The sequence below is a fragment of the Pipistrellus hanaki genome, assembly GCF_964339955.1.
Source record: "Pipistrellus hanaki genome assembly, chromosome: X".
NCBI classification, from domain to species: Eukaryota; Metazoa; Chordata; class Mammalia; order Chiroptera; family Vespertilionidae; genus Pipistrellus; species Pipistrellus hanaki.
In genome coordinates, this window is record NC_140524.1 from 73,871,977 (window position 1) to 73,888,439 (window position 16,463).

Below are 16,463 nucleotides of genomic sequence, written 5' to 3' on the forward strand. Positions count from 1 at the left end.
TATTTTCCTGACCTTCCAAGATTTTCTTATCTTTATTAATTAGTAGCAGCAATTTCCTTGATTTGACTGCCATCTCATAGGCAAGCAGGATAGAAATCAATGTTTTGAAGTAACAGATAAAATTATTCAAATAATGGTGCAAATGTGAATATATGACTTGGAGGAGCTGCTGCTTACCTATATACCTTTTGGTGTGCCCAAGATTAAGGAGCTAGGTGGTCATTATCTCTTCAAGTGCCACCTATGAAGCTCATAATCCTTAAAAGAAGCAGTAGTACCTTGCAAGTTAGCTATTTAGGGTACTTTTTTGTAAAGGGATAAGAAGAAGCACAATTGCTGACTGTTAACTATGTCTCCTTCAAAGTGAAATCCTTCTAGAATACAGAAGGTAGTGAAGAGGTTTAAGAAAGTGTATCAGTCTTCACTAGCATTCCAGACATCTAATCTTCACAATACTTTGGACAGAAAAAAGAAAAAGTAAATTAGAATAAACATAGCCTTGCACAGTGGTCAACAAACTGCAACTCGCGAACCACATGTAGCTCATGAGCTGTGGTTTGCCACTCTGTTGACTAATGAGTTTGCCGACCACTGACCTAGCAATAGCAAATAACAAATACATACAATCACAAGATTTTTAAAAAAGGTTTCACAAGCAAGTTAAAGGTCTTCCTTATCAGGACATATAACCGAAATACCGATACCAAGACCCATCATAATTAAATTGGCAAATGCCAAAGACAAAGTAAGAATATTAAAAGCGGCCAAAGAGAGACATAAAGTTACCTACAAAGAATCCCTCATCAGAGTGGCGACTGATTTCTTAACAGAAACTCATAAGGCCAGAAGGGAATGGAATGAAATATACAAAGTCATGAATAGAAAGGGTCTGAATCCAGGAATACTGTACCCAGCAAAGCTATCAATCAAAACTGAAGGTGAAATCAGGAGCTTCACAGACAAAAAAAGACAAAGGGAGTTTATTACCACAAAACCAGCATTGCAAGAAATGCTAAAGGGTCTGTTGTATAAAGAAGAAATAGGAAGTGAAGAAGGAACACAGGGGTAAAGAATAAAAATAGTGACAAACAAGTACCTATTAATAATAATTTTGAATGTAAATGGGTTAAATGCCCCAATCAAAAGACATATGTTAGTTAAGTAGATAAGAAAACATGACCTATATATCTGCTGTCTACAGGAAACCAACCTCAGAACAAAGGACTCACACAGACTGATGGTGAAGGGATGGAAAAAGATATCTGAGATGAGTAGCAATACTTATATCTGACAAATTAGACCTCAAAGTGAAGGCCATAACAAAGGATAAGGAAGACCACTTAATAGTACTAAAGGGAGCATTTCAACATGAAAATATAACTGGTAAACATATATGCACCCAATACATGAGCATCCAAATACATAAAAAAAAAAAAAAAAAAAAAAAAAAAAAACACCTTCTGGCCGAAACCGGTTTGGCTCAGTGGATAGATCGTCGGCTTGGGGACTGAAGGGTCCTGGGTTCGATTCCGGTCAAGGGCATGTACCTTGGTTGCGGGCATATCCCCAGTAAGGGGTGTGCAAGAGGCAGCAGATCGAAGATTCTCTCTCATCGATGTTTCTAACTCTATCTCTCTCCCTTCTTCTCTGCACAAAATCAATAAAATATATATATTTTTTAAATTAAAAAAAAAAAACTTCTGGAAGATTGCAAGAAAGAGACTGACAGCAATACAATCATAGTAGGAGACTTTAATACCCCACTAAAACCACTGACAAATCCTCTAAGCAAAGACTCATCAAAGAAACATCAATCTTAAATAACTTACTAGATGGAATGGAATTAATTGACATCTTCAGAACATTCTAGCCCAAAACCACCGAATATACATTTTTCTCAAGTGTACAGGGGTCATTTTTCAAAGATAGTCCACATATTGGGACACAGGTAAAGTGTTTACATATTCAAGAAGATTGAAATCCTATCAAGCATTTTCTCTGATCACATCAAAATGTTATAACATTAGAAATCAACTACAATAAAAACAATCAAAAAAATTCAAACACTTGGAAGCTGAATAGCAAGCTATTAAACAATGATAATGTTACCAAAGAGATTTTAAAAAGTAATAAAAGGCATCATGGCAATACACAACAATGAAAACACAATAATTCAAAATCTGTGGGACACAGCAAAAGCAGTCTTGAGAGGGAAGTTCATAGCTCTACAGGCCTACCTCAAAAAACAAAACAAACAAACAAACAAAATAAATGGTAATACTAGTAAATTATCCAACCCTACAACTCAAAGAGTTAGAATGAGAGCAACAAGAAAAGCCCAGGGTGAGCAGAAGGAAGGAAATAATAAAGATCAGAGTGGAGATAAATGACATAGAGACCAAAGAAATAATACAAAAGATCAATATATGCATAACCCATGTACAAAGACAATAAAATAGGGTTAGTGTGGGGTGGGCCAGGGTTTGGGTGCAGGGAGCCAAAAAGGGAGAAAATGGAAACATGTGTAGTACTGTCAACAATAAAATTTTAAAAAAGAAACAGCAAAGTTTAAACATAAGGAAGTATCACCACATATAAGTGACATTGTAATATTACTAAATTATCCCTTATATTCACAATGCTAACTCTTTCACCACAAAGCCTAAAAGCTGCTTTAATATAGAAGTAAATATTAGTATCTCTAAATTTAAAACAAATAGAAAGTACTTGTTTGTCTCTTATACAGGTACTAGAGGCCCGGTGCATGGCGGGGGGTGTCCCTCAGCCCATCCTGCACCCTCTCCAATCTGGGACCCCTAGAGGGACACCTCTCACAATCCAGGACTGCTGGCACCCAACTTCTCACCTGCCTGCCTTCCTGATTGGCCCTAACCACTTCTGCCTGCCAGCCTTATCACCCCCTAACCATTCCCCTGCCAGCCTGATTGATGCCTAACTGCTCCCCTGCCAGCCTGTTTGCTCCCAACTTCCCTCCTCTGCAGGCCTCACCCCCCCCCCCCAACTGCTCTGCACTGCAGGCCTGGGTCCCTCCAACTGCCCTTCCCTGTAGGCCCAGTCACCCCCAACTCCCCTCCTCTGCCAGCCTGGTCACTCCTATCTGACCTCCCCTGCAGGCTTGATTACCCACAACTGCCCTCCCTTGCAGGCCTTGTTCCTTCCAACTGCCCTTTACTACTGGCCATCTTGTGGTGGCCATCTTGTGGTGGTCCACATGGGGGCAGGATCTTTGACCACATGGGGGAAGCCATCTTGTGTGTTGGAGTGATGGTCAATCTGTATATTACTCTTTTATTAGATAGGATAGAGGCCTGGTGCATGGATGGGGGCCAGCTGGTTTGCCCTGAAGGGTATCCTGGATCAGGGTGGGGGTTCCCCTGGGGCATCGAGTGACCTGGGAAAGGGGCCTGTGGTGGTTTTCAGGCCATCCACGCCCCTTGACAACCCAAGTGGAGGCCCTGGAATCTGAAATTTATTTATTTTCTACAATTAAAACTTTGTAGCCTGGTGCGCAGCCAAGCCTCCTGCTCGCTCTGTGGCAGCAGCCATTTCTGTTGGCATTTATTTACCGTCTATAATTGAAACTTTGTAGCCTGGACTGGAGGCCTTGGCCTGCCAGAGTGTGTGGAAAGCTTGGCTTCATCCATTGCCTGGGGCAACCCTAGCCTCCTGCTCTTCCAGCTCCGTGACTGCTACCATTTTTGTTGGAATTTATTTACCTTCTTTAATTGAAACTTTGTACCCTTGAGTGAAGGCCTGGGCCCACTAGGGTGTGTGGAAAGCTTGGCTTCCTCCATTGCCAGGGAAACCCAAGCCTCCCTCCTGCTCTTTGTGGCTATAGCCATCTTAGGTAGAGTTAATTTGCATGCTTGCTCTGATTGGCTGGTGGGTGTGGCTTCTGGGTGTAGCAGAATGATGGTTAATTTGCATATTGCTCTTTTATTAGATAGAATAGTAAGACATTTGTATTTGAAAATTAAAAAATATATATTTTATTGATTTTTTACAGAGAGGAAAGAAGAGGGATAGAGAGCTAGAAACATCAATGAGAGAGAAACATCGACCAGCTGCCTCCTGCACGCCCCCTACCAGGGATGTGCCCGCAACCAATGTACATGCCCTTGACCAGAATCGAACCTGGGACCTTCCAGTCCGCAGACCGACGCTCTATCCACTGAGCCAAACCGGTTTCAGCTGTATTTGAAAATTTTAATAGAAAACTTATTTGTTTTATTTATGTTAATAAATACTTCTACATATCCCTTTAATATATATTAATAAGAAGCATACTTTTTTAAAATTTGCTACATTTGGCATAATCTTTAAGTGGAAATAATTGAATTAGTAATATAATATTGTTTTATTCAATTACAGTCTAACCTCAGTTCTCTAATGCCTCCCATCTTGCACAATTCAGTTCTTACCCATGTTGTTTACAGAAAATAAAATTTCGGTCTTTGAACAAAACTTGAGTTCTGGACTTGACAATACTTTCATGCTGACAAAATGAGTCTCTCAGGCCACAAGGAGAGAATGCCAGTCAGTTTATTGTTAAACATATCCTGGTTAACTATTTTAGGAAATTGTGCTGTGAATATGTTTGTAGGTTTATTTGTTTGTTTTTTGTTTTGTTTTGTTGCTGATAAAATGGATGATTAGCACAATTTTAAAACATAAAGAGGCCATCAAGAGTGCTAATGTTGCTAAATATGTTAATGAGACAATGATTACAGGCAATGGAAGAGGTAGATAAATCTCTTTAATTGGATAAATGAAAAACAGTAATCCAATGAAGGCATTTCAGAGGCAGTGATATGTGAAAAAGCAAAGATGCTGCATGTTGAATTCCTAAAAGACGCAGATAGAATGAGTGCTGAAAGTGACTTGTATAAGGTTAGCAGGGGGTGGTTTAATAAATTTAAGAAAAGACATGTTTGCTTATATATTAAACAGTCCATTAAACATATACTATATATAATAAAGGCTAAAAGGAATCATTCGGAAGTCTGGAATGAATTAATTAAATTTACATTATTTCGAATGGGAAAATGATTCCATTTTCCAACAAATCACTTCTCAAACAGCCTTCCTGAATGAACTAAGTTTTAAAACCTAGATTCCACTGTATATTGCCTTAAACTGGGCTATTAAAGTAGCACTTTTCACCTTCATTTATCCAGTGATTAGCCAAAGAACATAGATGTATAGCCTATGGACACAAACAAGAATGTAGTGAAGGCCAGGGCGAGGGCTGGGTGGAGGTGGACAAAGGAGGGGATATGGGACATCTATAATAGTGGAGGAAGGTCAATAGGAGATATATGTACTACTATGTGTAATACTTTAAACAATAAAATTAAATTTAAAAAATAAAGTAGAATTTTTTCCCTGAATGACTTGATAGAGAATATGCACTTTTTACTATTTTTCCTGCCCAGTACAACTAAAAACCTTGTCTATTATATGTATAACAAACACAAGAAGACCCTGAAAAGTGAAGAAAAGAAGACAGAATAATGTGGATGAAAGGAGCTACATGCTAACTGATAAGCTCAGGGAAGGCCTGCATGACAGTCTAGCAAACTCAAAGACCTAAAGTAACCACAAAGAATGGCCTGAAATGAAACTTTAACTAAAGCATCTATGGTGGGCAGTCACATTGTAGGCCAGTATCTTCCCTGTCAAGGTCAATCTTTACCTTAACTGAGCTTATTGACTTTTTGCATCTATGATAACATAATTTCAATGCCTTTTATTTCTTTTTCTTGTCTGATTGCTGTGGCAAATACTTCCAGTACTATGTTGAATAAGAGTGTCATGCTCTTATTGGGGTTCTAAGGGAAATGTTAGTAGTTTTCTCCCATTGAGAATGATATTGGCTGTAGGATTGTCATATATGGCCTTTAGTATGCTGAGGTATGATCCTTCTTATCCCAGTTTGCTGAGAGTTTTTATCAGAAATGGGTGTTGAATTCTGTCAAATGCTTTTGCTACAGCTATTTATTTGATCATATGATTGCTATCCTTGATAAGGTTTATGTGATGTATGACACTTATTGATTTGCAAATTATTGTACTAACCCAGAATATATCCCACTTGATCATGGTATAGGATCTTTTTAATGTATTGCTGTGTCCAATTTGCCAATATTTTGTTGAGAACTTATGTATCTATGTTCATCAGTGATTTTGGCCTAAAATTTTCTTTCTTTGTTTGGTTTTGGAATTCGAATTATGCTGGCCTCATATAAAGAGCTTAGAATTGCTCCTTCCGCTTGGCTTTTATGGAATAATTTGAGGAGGACAGGTTCTAGTTCTTCCTAGAATATGCTATATAATTTACCTGTGAAGCCATCTGGTTCAAGAATTTGTTTGCTGGGAGCTTGTTTTTTGTTTGTTTGTTTGTTTTGTTTTTCCCCCCTTCTTTCTTTCTTTCTTTCTTTCTTTCTTTCTTTCTTTTTTTAAAAATATATTTTATTGATTTTTTACAGAGAGGAAAGGAGAGAGATAGAGAGCTAAAAACGTTGAGAAACATCAACCAGCTGCCTCTTGCACACCCCCTACAGGGGATGTGCCCGCAACCAACGTACATGCCCTTGACCGGAATAGAACCCGGGACCTTTCAGTCCGCAGACCGACGCTCTACCACTGAGCCAAACCGGTTTCGGCCCTCTTTCTTTCTTAATGCTTCAATGTCATTAGTTGTTATTTGTCTATTCAAGTTTTCTGATTTTTCCTGAATGAGTTTTGGAAAACTGTATGTTTCTAGGAATTTGTCCATTTCACTCAGGTTGTCCAACTTGTTTGGTCTATATTTATTCATAGTATTTTTTTATTATCCTTTGTATTTCTATGATGTCAGTTGTTATTTCTATTTCCTTTATGATTTTATTTCTTCAGGCCTTCCCTTTTTCTCTAGAGTACTCAGGTTAAAGGTTTGTTAACCTTACTTATATTTTCAAAGAACCAGCCACTGGTTTCATTGATTATTGTATTGCTTTTTTAGACTTCATTTTTTTAATTTCTGCTGTGATATTTATTTCCCTTATTCTACTCACTTTGGGCTTTGTTTGTTGCTCTTTATCTAGTTCCTTTAAGTGTAAAATTAGGTTGTTGAAGATATTTCTTGTCTTGAGTAGGCCTATAAGATTATGAATTTCCTTCTTAGGATGACTTTCTGTGTCCAATGGTTTTGGGGTTCTTGTATTCCCAATTTCCTTTGTTTCAAAGCATGTTTTGATTTCTTCCTTGATCTCATTGTTAACCCATTCATTTTTTAATAACATCTTATTTAGCCTCCCTCCATGACTTTATGTATTTTTCAGTTCTTTTATTTTAATTGATTTCTAATTTCATATGCCATTGTGGTCAGAGAAGTTGCTTGATATGATTTCAATCTCCCTAAATTTACTATACTTGCTTTGTATCCTAACATGTGGTGTAACTTAGAAAATTTTCCTTGTGCACTTGAAAAGAATATACTGCTGATTTTGGATGAATTTCTCTGAAGATATTAAATCCAGCTGATTTATTATGTTACTTAAAGCTATAGTTTCCTTATTGTTTTCCTTTCTGGAAGTTCTATCCATTGATAGCACTGGGGTGATAACCTCCCCTATTATGACTGTGTGACGATCCATCTCTCCCTTTATGTCCATCAAGATTTGCTTTACAAAATTAGGTGCCCAGTGTTGGGTGCATAAATGTTTACAAGTTATAATCTCTTGCAGGATTGCTTTCTTTATCATTATGTAGTATCCTTCTTTGTCTCTTACTATATAGCATTTGTTTTAAATTCTATTGTGTCAAGTACAATATTGCTACCCCAGCTTTTTTACCTTTCCATTTGCATAAAATGTCTATTTCCTTCCCTTTATATATATATATATAATAGTTTTCTTATCATTCAACTACCCTATGTCTTTTGAACGAGCGTTTAAGCAGTTAAGGTGATTATTGATAAGTATATATTAATTGCAATTTTATATTTTTCTTCTTCTATTCTTCTTCTCCCTCTCCCTTCCTCTTTCTCTTCTCTTTGCCTCTCCCTCTCCCTCTCCTCTTCTTGTTCAAAAAGACCCTTTAACATTTCTTATAATACTGTTTTGGTGGTAACAGAATCGTTTAACTTTTTCTTGTCTGGGAAGTTATTTATTGCTCCTTAAATGATAGCTTTGCTGAGTAAAATAGTCTTGGTTGTAGGTACATAATTTTCATCACTTTCAATATTTCTAGGCTGAAATGTTTCTGGTTGAGCAATCAACTAACAGTTTTATGAGAGCTCCCTTTAAAGGAACTCTTGATTTCTTGCTGCTTTTAAGATTCTCTCTTTTATCTTTATCTTTTGCCATTTTAATTATAATGTGTCTTGATGTGCCTCTCTTTGGATTTATTTTGTTTGGGACTCTCTGTGCTTCCAGGACTTGTTTGTCTTTTTACTTGAATAGGTTAACAAAGTTTTCAGTTGTTATTTCTTCAAATAGGCTCTCACACCCTTGCTCTTTCTCTTCTCATTATGATACTGCTATAATGTAGATGTTCATTATGCCTCATGTTGTCCCAAAAGTTCCTTAATTTAGTCATGTTTAATTAGATTCTTTTTGCCTTTTGCTGATCAAACACAGTAGGTGTTTTCTACTACATTGTCTTCCAAATTACTTATGATTCTCTGCTTCATCCAACCTATTGTTTTTTTCCCTGCAGTGTATTATTTATTTCAGGTACTGTATTTTTCATTTCTGATTCATTATTTTGTATGGCTTCTATGTCCCTTTTCATGCTGTTGAGTACCCTACTAACCTATTTTTCCCCCCCTCTATAGCTGATAAATTACTTGCCTTCATTTCATTCAGAACTTTTTCTGGAGATTTCTCCTGTTCTTTCATTTGGAGCATATTATTTATCTCCCAATTTTAGCTGCTACTTTGCATTTGTTTTTATATATTAGAAAGACCTGCTATTATTTTCAGTCTTGGTGGCATGTTCTTAGTAGTAGGTGGCTTCTTGGGTCTAGTGGTGCAATATCCTCAATCACCTTAACTGTGGGCTACAGGAATGTCCATTGTGTGGGTTAACTGGAACATCCTGTTACAATTAAGTCTTGATTTCTATTTGCCCATATGTGGGTAGGATCAACTTTCAGACTGGCTGACTGTGATATTTAACCCTGACAGTGTGTGAATAGCTATGCAGGTGCTTACCACTTGAAATGAAATTTGCCTCAGCATAGTCTTGTGCCTGCCAAGATATCTCTTTGGATATGTTGCCAGTGAAGCTTATTAAATCCTGCTTTGATGTTGTCTGAAGCTGGCCACTGGGTGTGTTGGTTCTGGGCCTCTTGGGAGGGACTCTGATTATAGACACCTGTGACTTGCGCTGGGAAACCTGTTAGAATATACAAGCAAGCCACAGTTTGTGGATGCCTCTGTTGGGCCTGTGTCCATGCAGGAAGGACCAAGCTGTGCACTAAGATTGGTTTTTACTGCCACCAGCCCACAGGAAAGTATGCATAGTCCAAAAAAACACCCTAAGATCTGCCTCCACCTTCCAGTGGCATGCTCGTCTCAGTCACTGAAAGAGCAACTGGCAGTACTCAAGTTGCATGAGGTAGATTCTCAATGAGTCACAAGATAGGGTTGAGTAGTGTTCACTAAATTTATGTAGGTTTAAACTTGTTGCCAGTGCTTGCTCTTAGGTCACTCAGAAAATGCCCCCAGGTATACCAAGTCTAGCTGCAACCCACTGGGTATTTGACCACAATTGTGTTGGGGAGGGATCTCAGGGTATTCATCAAAGTGAGGCCAGCAAAGTGTGTCAGGCCCCCCAAAAAACAAGATTTGGCTATGTGAAGGTAAGGCTTTTCTTCAGTTGGCTGTGTGATGGGAAAATTTCTCTTTTCCTAGCAGCACACAATTCAGTCTATCCCAAATTCTGCTATGACGAAAAGGAGCTTAGCATGGTAGGCCACTGAAAGTCTGGAGGATGCAACTTGTGCCTCTAGTGAGAAAGAGATGCTCATAGCATCAGGAAAGGTGGGGGGGATGTGCCCCATACCCCATAGACATACAACTCAGTCTGTCCCAGGTTTTATCCCATCCTCAGCATGGCAGATCCACTAGAAGTTGTGAAGATGGGTCCACAGGAAGCCTGAATGGTGGAGCTAGTGGATCTCCTTTGAGGGAGAAGCACCGGTAAGGTTTACCGCAAAGTGGGGAAAATGGGACCTGCCCCAAACCAACAAAACTGACCCCCCCCCCCCCAGTCTTCCCAGACCTCTACATCCTGGTCAAGGCAGCTAACTCTTCAGCAGGTTGTAATCTCCACAGGGTAGGGTAAGAGGGAGTCCAGAAGGTGGGGCTATTGCCGTCCCCAGGCTAATGCCCCATGGAGGAGAGTGATTCACCCAAGAAAAATGGCATGTGCAGTGTGGGAGTAACTCAGCACAGGTATCCTATAAGCTCTTCTTTTACTTCTCTACCTAGAGCTGCAACCCTAGACTCTTCTCATGCAACTCTATTCCCCTCTGTCCACTCTATATCAGAGCCCAGGCTAAGTGGCTATGAACAAAAGTTTGTGCGTTGGCTCCTCAGAAGGGCACCTGTATCTCTAATATACTCCTGTCACTGCCTGACAAACACAAATCCTGCTGCTTATCATAGCCAGATGTTAAGTGGGCACATATTCCCAAATCTGATGCTGTGGCCTAGGTTTGAGACATTACACTTCTCAGGGGAATACTCCATAGCTGATATATCCCACCAAATCCTCAGCCACTGACCATGAGGTTGTGAACAGTCCTTTTCGCATCTCCACTTTTCCAACCAGTCTCAATGTGGCTTCTTCCATAAATCCTTGGTTATAAGGCTTCTCTTTGGGTAGACTTCAGTTGGTTATTCAGGATTATTGTTCTGTAATTAGTTGTAATTCTAGTTTATTATTGGGAGGAAGATCATGTACCTTCCACCTACCCCACTGCCATCTTGGATATCTGTTAACTCATTTATTTATCCAATTTCTACTTTTCAAAGCTATTAGTGATTAGTGAATGCCTATGAGACTTACTGTAACATTTTTGTAGTCCTTGGTTTTTAATACCTCACACTTCATTATATATAAAATTTTAAGAGAAAGAGAAAGTGAAAGGTACAAACATTGATGAGAGAGAAATATCAACATCGATTGGCCATCCCTGCACATTCCCTGCCAGGGAACAAGCCCTCAGCCTGGGTATGTGCTCTGACCAGGAGTTGAACCAATGACCTCTTGGTGCCTCAGTTGAAACTCAACCTCTGAGCCACACTGGCCGGGCTCAAATTTCATTTCTTTATGAAAATATCCTACTGCCTCAATTGTATTTTTGCTCCTTGAAGTAAAAAACTGTAGCATATATAATTTTTATGTCCCCTACCTCATTGTTTTTTAAACTACAGAGCAAAACTAACAAAATCAATATAGCGGGTTGTAACAAGCATTAAAAAAAAATAGAATAGGTAATATCAGAGAACATTGTACATACTAATGAGAAAGTGCCAATTATCAATTCTTTGCATTGATCTTAAATTGCTCATTTCAATTAGCGCCTCCTGAGCATGAAGACCAGCAGCATGCAGCACCTTCCCATGCAGCACCTTCCCTTTTCCCGCACATCCTTTTAACTGTGGAGTGCCACCAGTGTGCATCCTCCCTATGACAGGCTTACCTAAGGACTCAAAACATTTTTCCAACATATGTTGCTGGGTTGGCACCTTCCTACAGATGCTTTTTTTCTGTTATGTCTTCAGGCAGCTTTGTCATGAATTTTAAGGTACTACACCTCCTCATGGATGACTTCCCTGGCGTTCCAGAGAATAATTTCTTCGGCCTCCCTTGAGAAATCTCAGCTTCCGGCTGTGGCACCTGAGCTAAGTTATTCACCATCCAGTGAGCTATAGCCATGCCCTTTCCAATGAAATCTGGTTCTCTCTATCCACAGGCAGGAGAAAGGAGGGTTGTTCAGATTAAGTCCCTCCTTGGTTGCTGCATCTCAGTCCTAAGGGTAGTAACTTCTCCCTATATCTGCTTATTCCTATATTCATAAGCACTATCTTTATCCCTTGCTGCCTATTAACCACTACTTCAATCCCTGTTATAACTAATAAATATTTATACTAAACTTCCCTGTTCATATTTCTGGTTTATGTCCCTTGATTAGGTATTGGCTGACAAAACAAGTATTGTTTTGTGAAGTGTTGGTTTCAGTTGTGTGTATGTACTAGGGTCATGATCATAAAACCCATTTTGAAAGTTCTACCTCATGTATAATGAGAACTCAAACAAAATGAAAACATGCTCTAAAAGTTGGTTTAAGAAGGCTAGGAATTTCTCAAAAGCAAAATTTTGACAAAATAATTTAAAAGGGTCCTGATAATAAGTAAAAGCAGGTTTAAATAAGCCATTACGACTAAGCAAATAGCTCTTTCATCTCTTTAATGAAATCACATTTGAGAAAATGTACAAAAGATGAAAGAGGAGGCATTTGCAAATGATGATAATACAAAAACCACAGCACAATAACTCTAAGAATTGTATTCAGAAGACTAAAGCCCAGAATAAAATAAAGGTTACAGAAATATTAATGAAATGCAACATGGTTTATGAAAGGTAGGATCAAAACAAATAAAAACACATAAAAATGGATTAACTTTTTTGGGTATACAGTATCATATTATCATATAAGAAAGCAGAACTCTTATTTTGTTCCATTTTCTCTTTGAATATATATATAATTATAAAGGTAGATAGAATAGAGTAACTTGGTTAAGAGAAAATTGAAGTGTATTATGATAGGTGAAGAAAAGATAAGATATATTATCATCTAAGGTAAGAGAACATACAAGATGTTTTAAATAAATCAAACTTCCAACACCAGATATATTATAAACTGAGAAACTGAAACTGCAACTAGTTTGAAAATAGGAGTGTTAAAACACCAGATATCAGGTTTTCTGGTTTTCTAAAAGGGAGGAAAGGTGAAAACAAAAAACCATATAAGCTCTAGAATGGTGAAAGTAGTACAAAGTGCCAGTAAAATTCTAGAATGAAAATTCTAGAATATAAAATAAATATTACATGAATAACCTAGAAATGAAAATGGTGTTTAATATTAGCAAGCACTAATCCAATATATCTAGTATTCCCAAATTAAACTCTATTGGTTGGGTTCTAACACTGAAAGATAAAATGTATGCTGGAGTTATGGTGTATTTTGTTCAGTCAAATATTACATAAAAAAAAACCCAAAGTTAGAGCAAATGGGTATATTTGTAACTAATAGAATTCAAAGTAAAGAACAAGATACATAAATTTTTGTTAAAATTATTGAAGAGAAAAGTTCTATTATTAGTCTTTTCAACAATTTTAATAAAAATTTATGGACAGAGAAGGTATGCTTACTCAATCTGGGTTGGATAGTTAGAAGGATACATAAGGTGATAGGGTATAATACAATAGTTCTCAATATTGTTGATCTCTAGAATACTTTATTTTCTTTAAAAGTTTATATTCTTTAAAAGTTTAGAGGACCTTAGAACATTTTTATGTGGATTATGTCAATATTAAATACTAGAGGCCTGGTGCCAGGGAGAGCTTTATATGTATTGCACATGTGCAAGTCCATTTAGCCTTTTATAGATATAGAACAAACTTACTTAATTAGACCCACTTTCTGGTTTAGCTAAACTTTTTCCAGCCGAGTAATGCACCCCAACTTCTCTTTTGGGTAATTGTCAGCAATGCAGCAGTAAATATCAATACGAAGCAGATTATTAATTGTAGCTCATATAAGAGAGAACAAGGGGTAAAATAGTTAACTTTGGCAGTGTTTGACTATATTCTGTGTAGTGAGAAAACCTGAAATAATTTTCAAGGTTTACAATTTCTTACTTCTTTTCAGTCGGGTCAAGTTTCTAAGCTTTCTAAATCTCCATTTTCTGGCTAATGAAGAGAAAAAAGTATTCCACTGAGTCTCCTATCTACCTACTCCAGGACTTCTGTGAGGATTAAATGAGATGAGGCACGAAAAAACACTTTACAGACATTTGATTAAAGTGCAAAATGTTTCCACCTGGCTATAAAGCAAGCCATGTTCCTGGGCTGAAGAAACTCCAAGGAGGCTAGTCACTAGGGAGAGGAAGCCAGGCATTGCTATGTGACATCATTACCCAGGGTCCACAGCCACCGTTTCTGGGCTGGGCTGGGCTATGGGCCGCGTTTTGTGCTCTGGGGTCTTGACAGCATCATCTGTGATTTCGGGTGGTGTTGCTCTGGGGTGTGGTGGGGCCTGTGTCCCACTTGGGGGAAGCTGAAGATTGCTTTGTGGGCACCAGGTCTGCAGTGCTGTTTCTTTGTGGACAGCGTGTCACAGCAGCTCCTGCATTGAGCATCTGCTCCCTGGTGATTAGTGCATGTCATAGTGACCTGTCAGACAGTCAGACACTTAGCATATTAGTGTTTTATATGTATAGACATTAGGACGCAGAGTTTTTAAATGAATATACTTAAATTAACAATAATAAATCAATTATGTATTAACATAAATAATATAGTTTTATTTTAAAACAACCTTTCACAAAATAAAATAATGAGAAAAGTACAATTGTTTTACACTTTTGCAAATATCTTTAACGTATGGCTTAATAGAAGTCACCTGGATTCTCGTATCTGCTTCTTCATTTAAATGTGCTGCAAGGACTCCAAGATCATTGCAGAGTAGGTGGAAGCTACACTCACCCACTCCCAGCCCCCAAACCATATTTACAGCTAAATTATACAGCAAGCAACCTGAATAAACAACTGAAGGCTAGCTGGACTGAAAAACATAACCAAGGATTTCAGAAGAAGCTACATAGACTAGTAAGAAAGGAAGAGATATGCGGGGGGGGGGGGGAAGGGGTCAGTTGGGGGAAAATGAGACATATGTAAACTTTAGACAATAAATAATTTAAAAAGGGAAAAAAAGAAGGAAGGAGATGTGGAAAGGGATAGCCCCTGCACTTTGTGCTGGCTGAGAAGCAAAGAGATATAGCAGCTGCAAAACCACCTCCCCCCAGGAGCGTGGGGTATCAACCCCACACAAGAATCCACAACCCTGAACAACAGAGATGGAAAGAGGAGCCACATAAAATCAGGTGGTGAAAATCAGTGGGGGGTTCAGTCCATTTGGGAAACCCAGACACGGCCTTCTTGGGAATGAGCACCCCTATTGTTTCAGCACCGGTCTGGAGAGTACACTGTCTGGTCTCTGACTGCTGGTGAGGCCACTCTGCTGTACTCAGTTCCTGCAGAGAGGTTTTCTGGCTGCACACAGTAGTGACTTTTGGGGCCCTCGTTTTCTGGGAAGGTTCTTGCCAGAGAATCAGACAGTGACTAAACTGTGCAGCTTAGGAAAGAGTGCCAATATTCTCCAACTCAAGCACACAAGTAGTGCCCCTCCCCTTATGCGTTCAATCACTTGGCCAGCCATGTCCTGCTGAATTCAGCTGAGCAGGGTGATCAGAGTGACTTTCAGACGTGGGATTTTGAGACTATGTTACCCAGGAAAGCTTTTGTCTAGGAACCAGATGAGTGGGTGCTGGGGAGTGTGGCTACATTGTGGGGGGATGGACCACTCCTACCTCCAGGGGAGCTCAGCGTGCATTATCCTGGGAAGGGGAAGAAGTGTCCAAGCCCCTGCTACAGTCTTGCAGGCATCAACCTCAATGGGAAACTGTTTGAATCAATCCTACCAAGTCCTGGATGATCCATCTCACTGGGCTCAGATATGTGGGGGAAAGAATTTCAGAGCTGGGACATTCAAAGTACAAGTCCCTCAGAGGCTACTGTCTGGGACGGGGATGAAATGTGTAGCGCCCTTCTGAAGACTGGGCTGGCATCATTCTCAAGGGGAGATTCTTTCAATATGTCCCACTGAGCCTAGGCAGCTGATTACTTCTGCAGAGGGGACAGGGGTTTCACCCAAAATGAATCTGCAGTGATCCCTTCCAGGAGGAAGCAGAGTTGGAGATTCTGGTGGAGACTGCATGATTTGTTTCAGAAGTAGAGGCTAATTTCTCCTCATTGAGTGTGTGACTGAATGATGCCCTATCAGGCTAACCCCAGTTACCCCACCCAACTAAGCACACATCCTGAGAAATTGGCTGTGGTTTCCAACCAGCCTGAACTCACTCTTTCCTCAGAAGGCTCTGAAAGAAGCCCAGGAAACCTCCAGAGAGGAAGGTGGAGTATATGAGAGGTAGAGGTGGACTTGAGTTAGCCTCAGTCTTTTTAGAGATCTGTCCCCAGGTCTAAACTTGAGGAAGTCAACTCCTATGTACAGATTGGCACCTCCCCTCCCCCCCCCCCACACACACATCCAGGTAAGCTAAGAACAATTACACATAATGTCTGATAGCAACCTGTATCTGAAACCC

General features: G+C 39.1%; 1 protein-coding gene across 4 annotated transcripts in view; it reads right to left on the reverse strand.

Annotated features, from left to right (window-relative positions):
* ZC3H12B (zinc finger CCCH-type containing 12B) overlaps positions 1–16,463 on the reverse strand; it is a 167,098-nt gene that overhangs the window by 110,653 nt on the left and 39,982 nt on the right. Inside the window, exon 2 of one of the 4 annotated variants that reach the window (XM_084869505.1) lies at positions 10,796–10,925. The exons of the other annotated variants lie outside the window; for them this stretch is intronic. The gene's annotated coding sequence lies outside the window, so the exon portion shown is untranslated. The remainder of the gene's footprint in view (positions 1–10,795; positions 10,926–16,463) is intronic. 4 annotated transcript variants of the gene reach the window in all.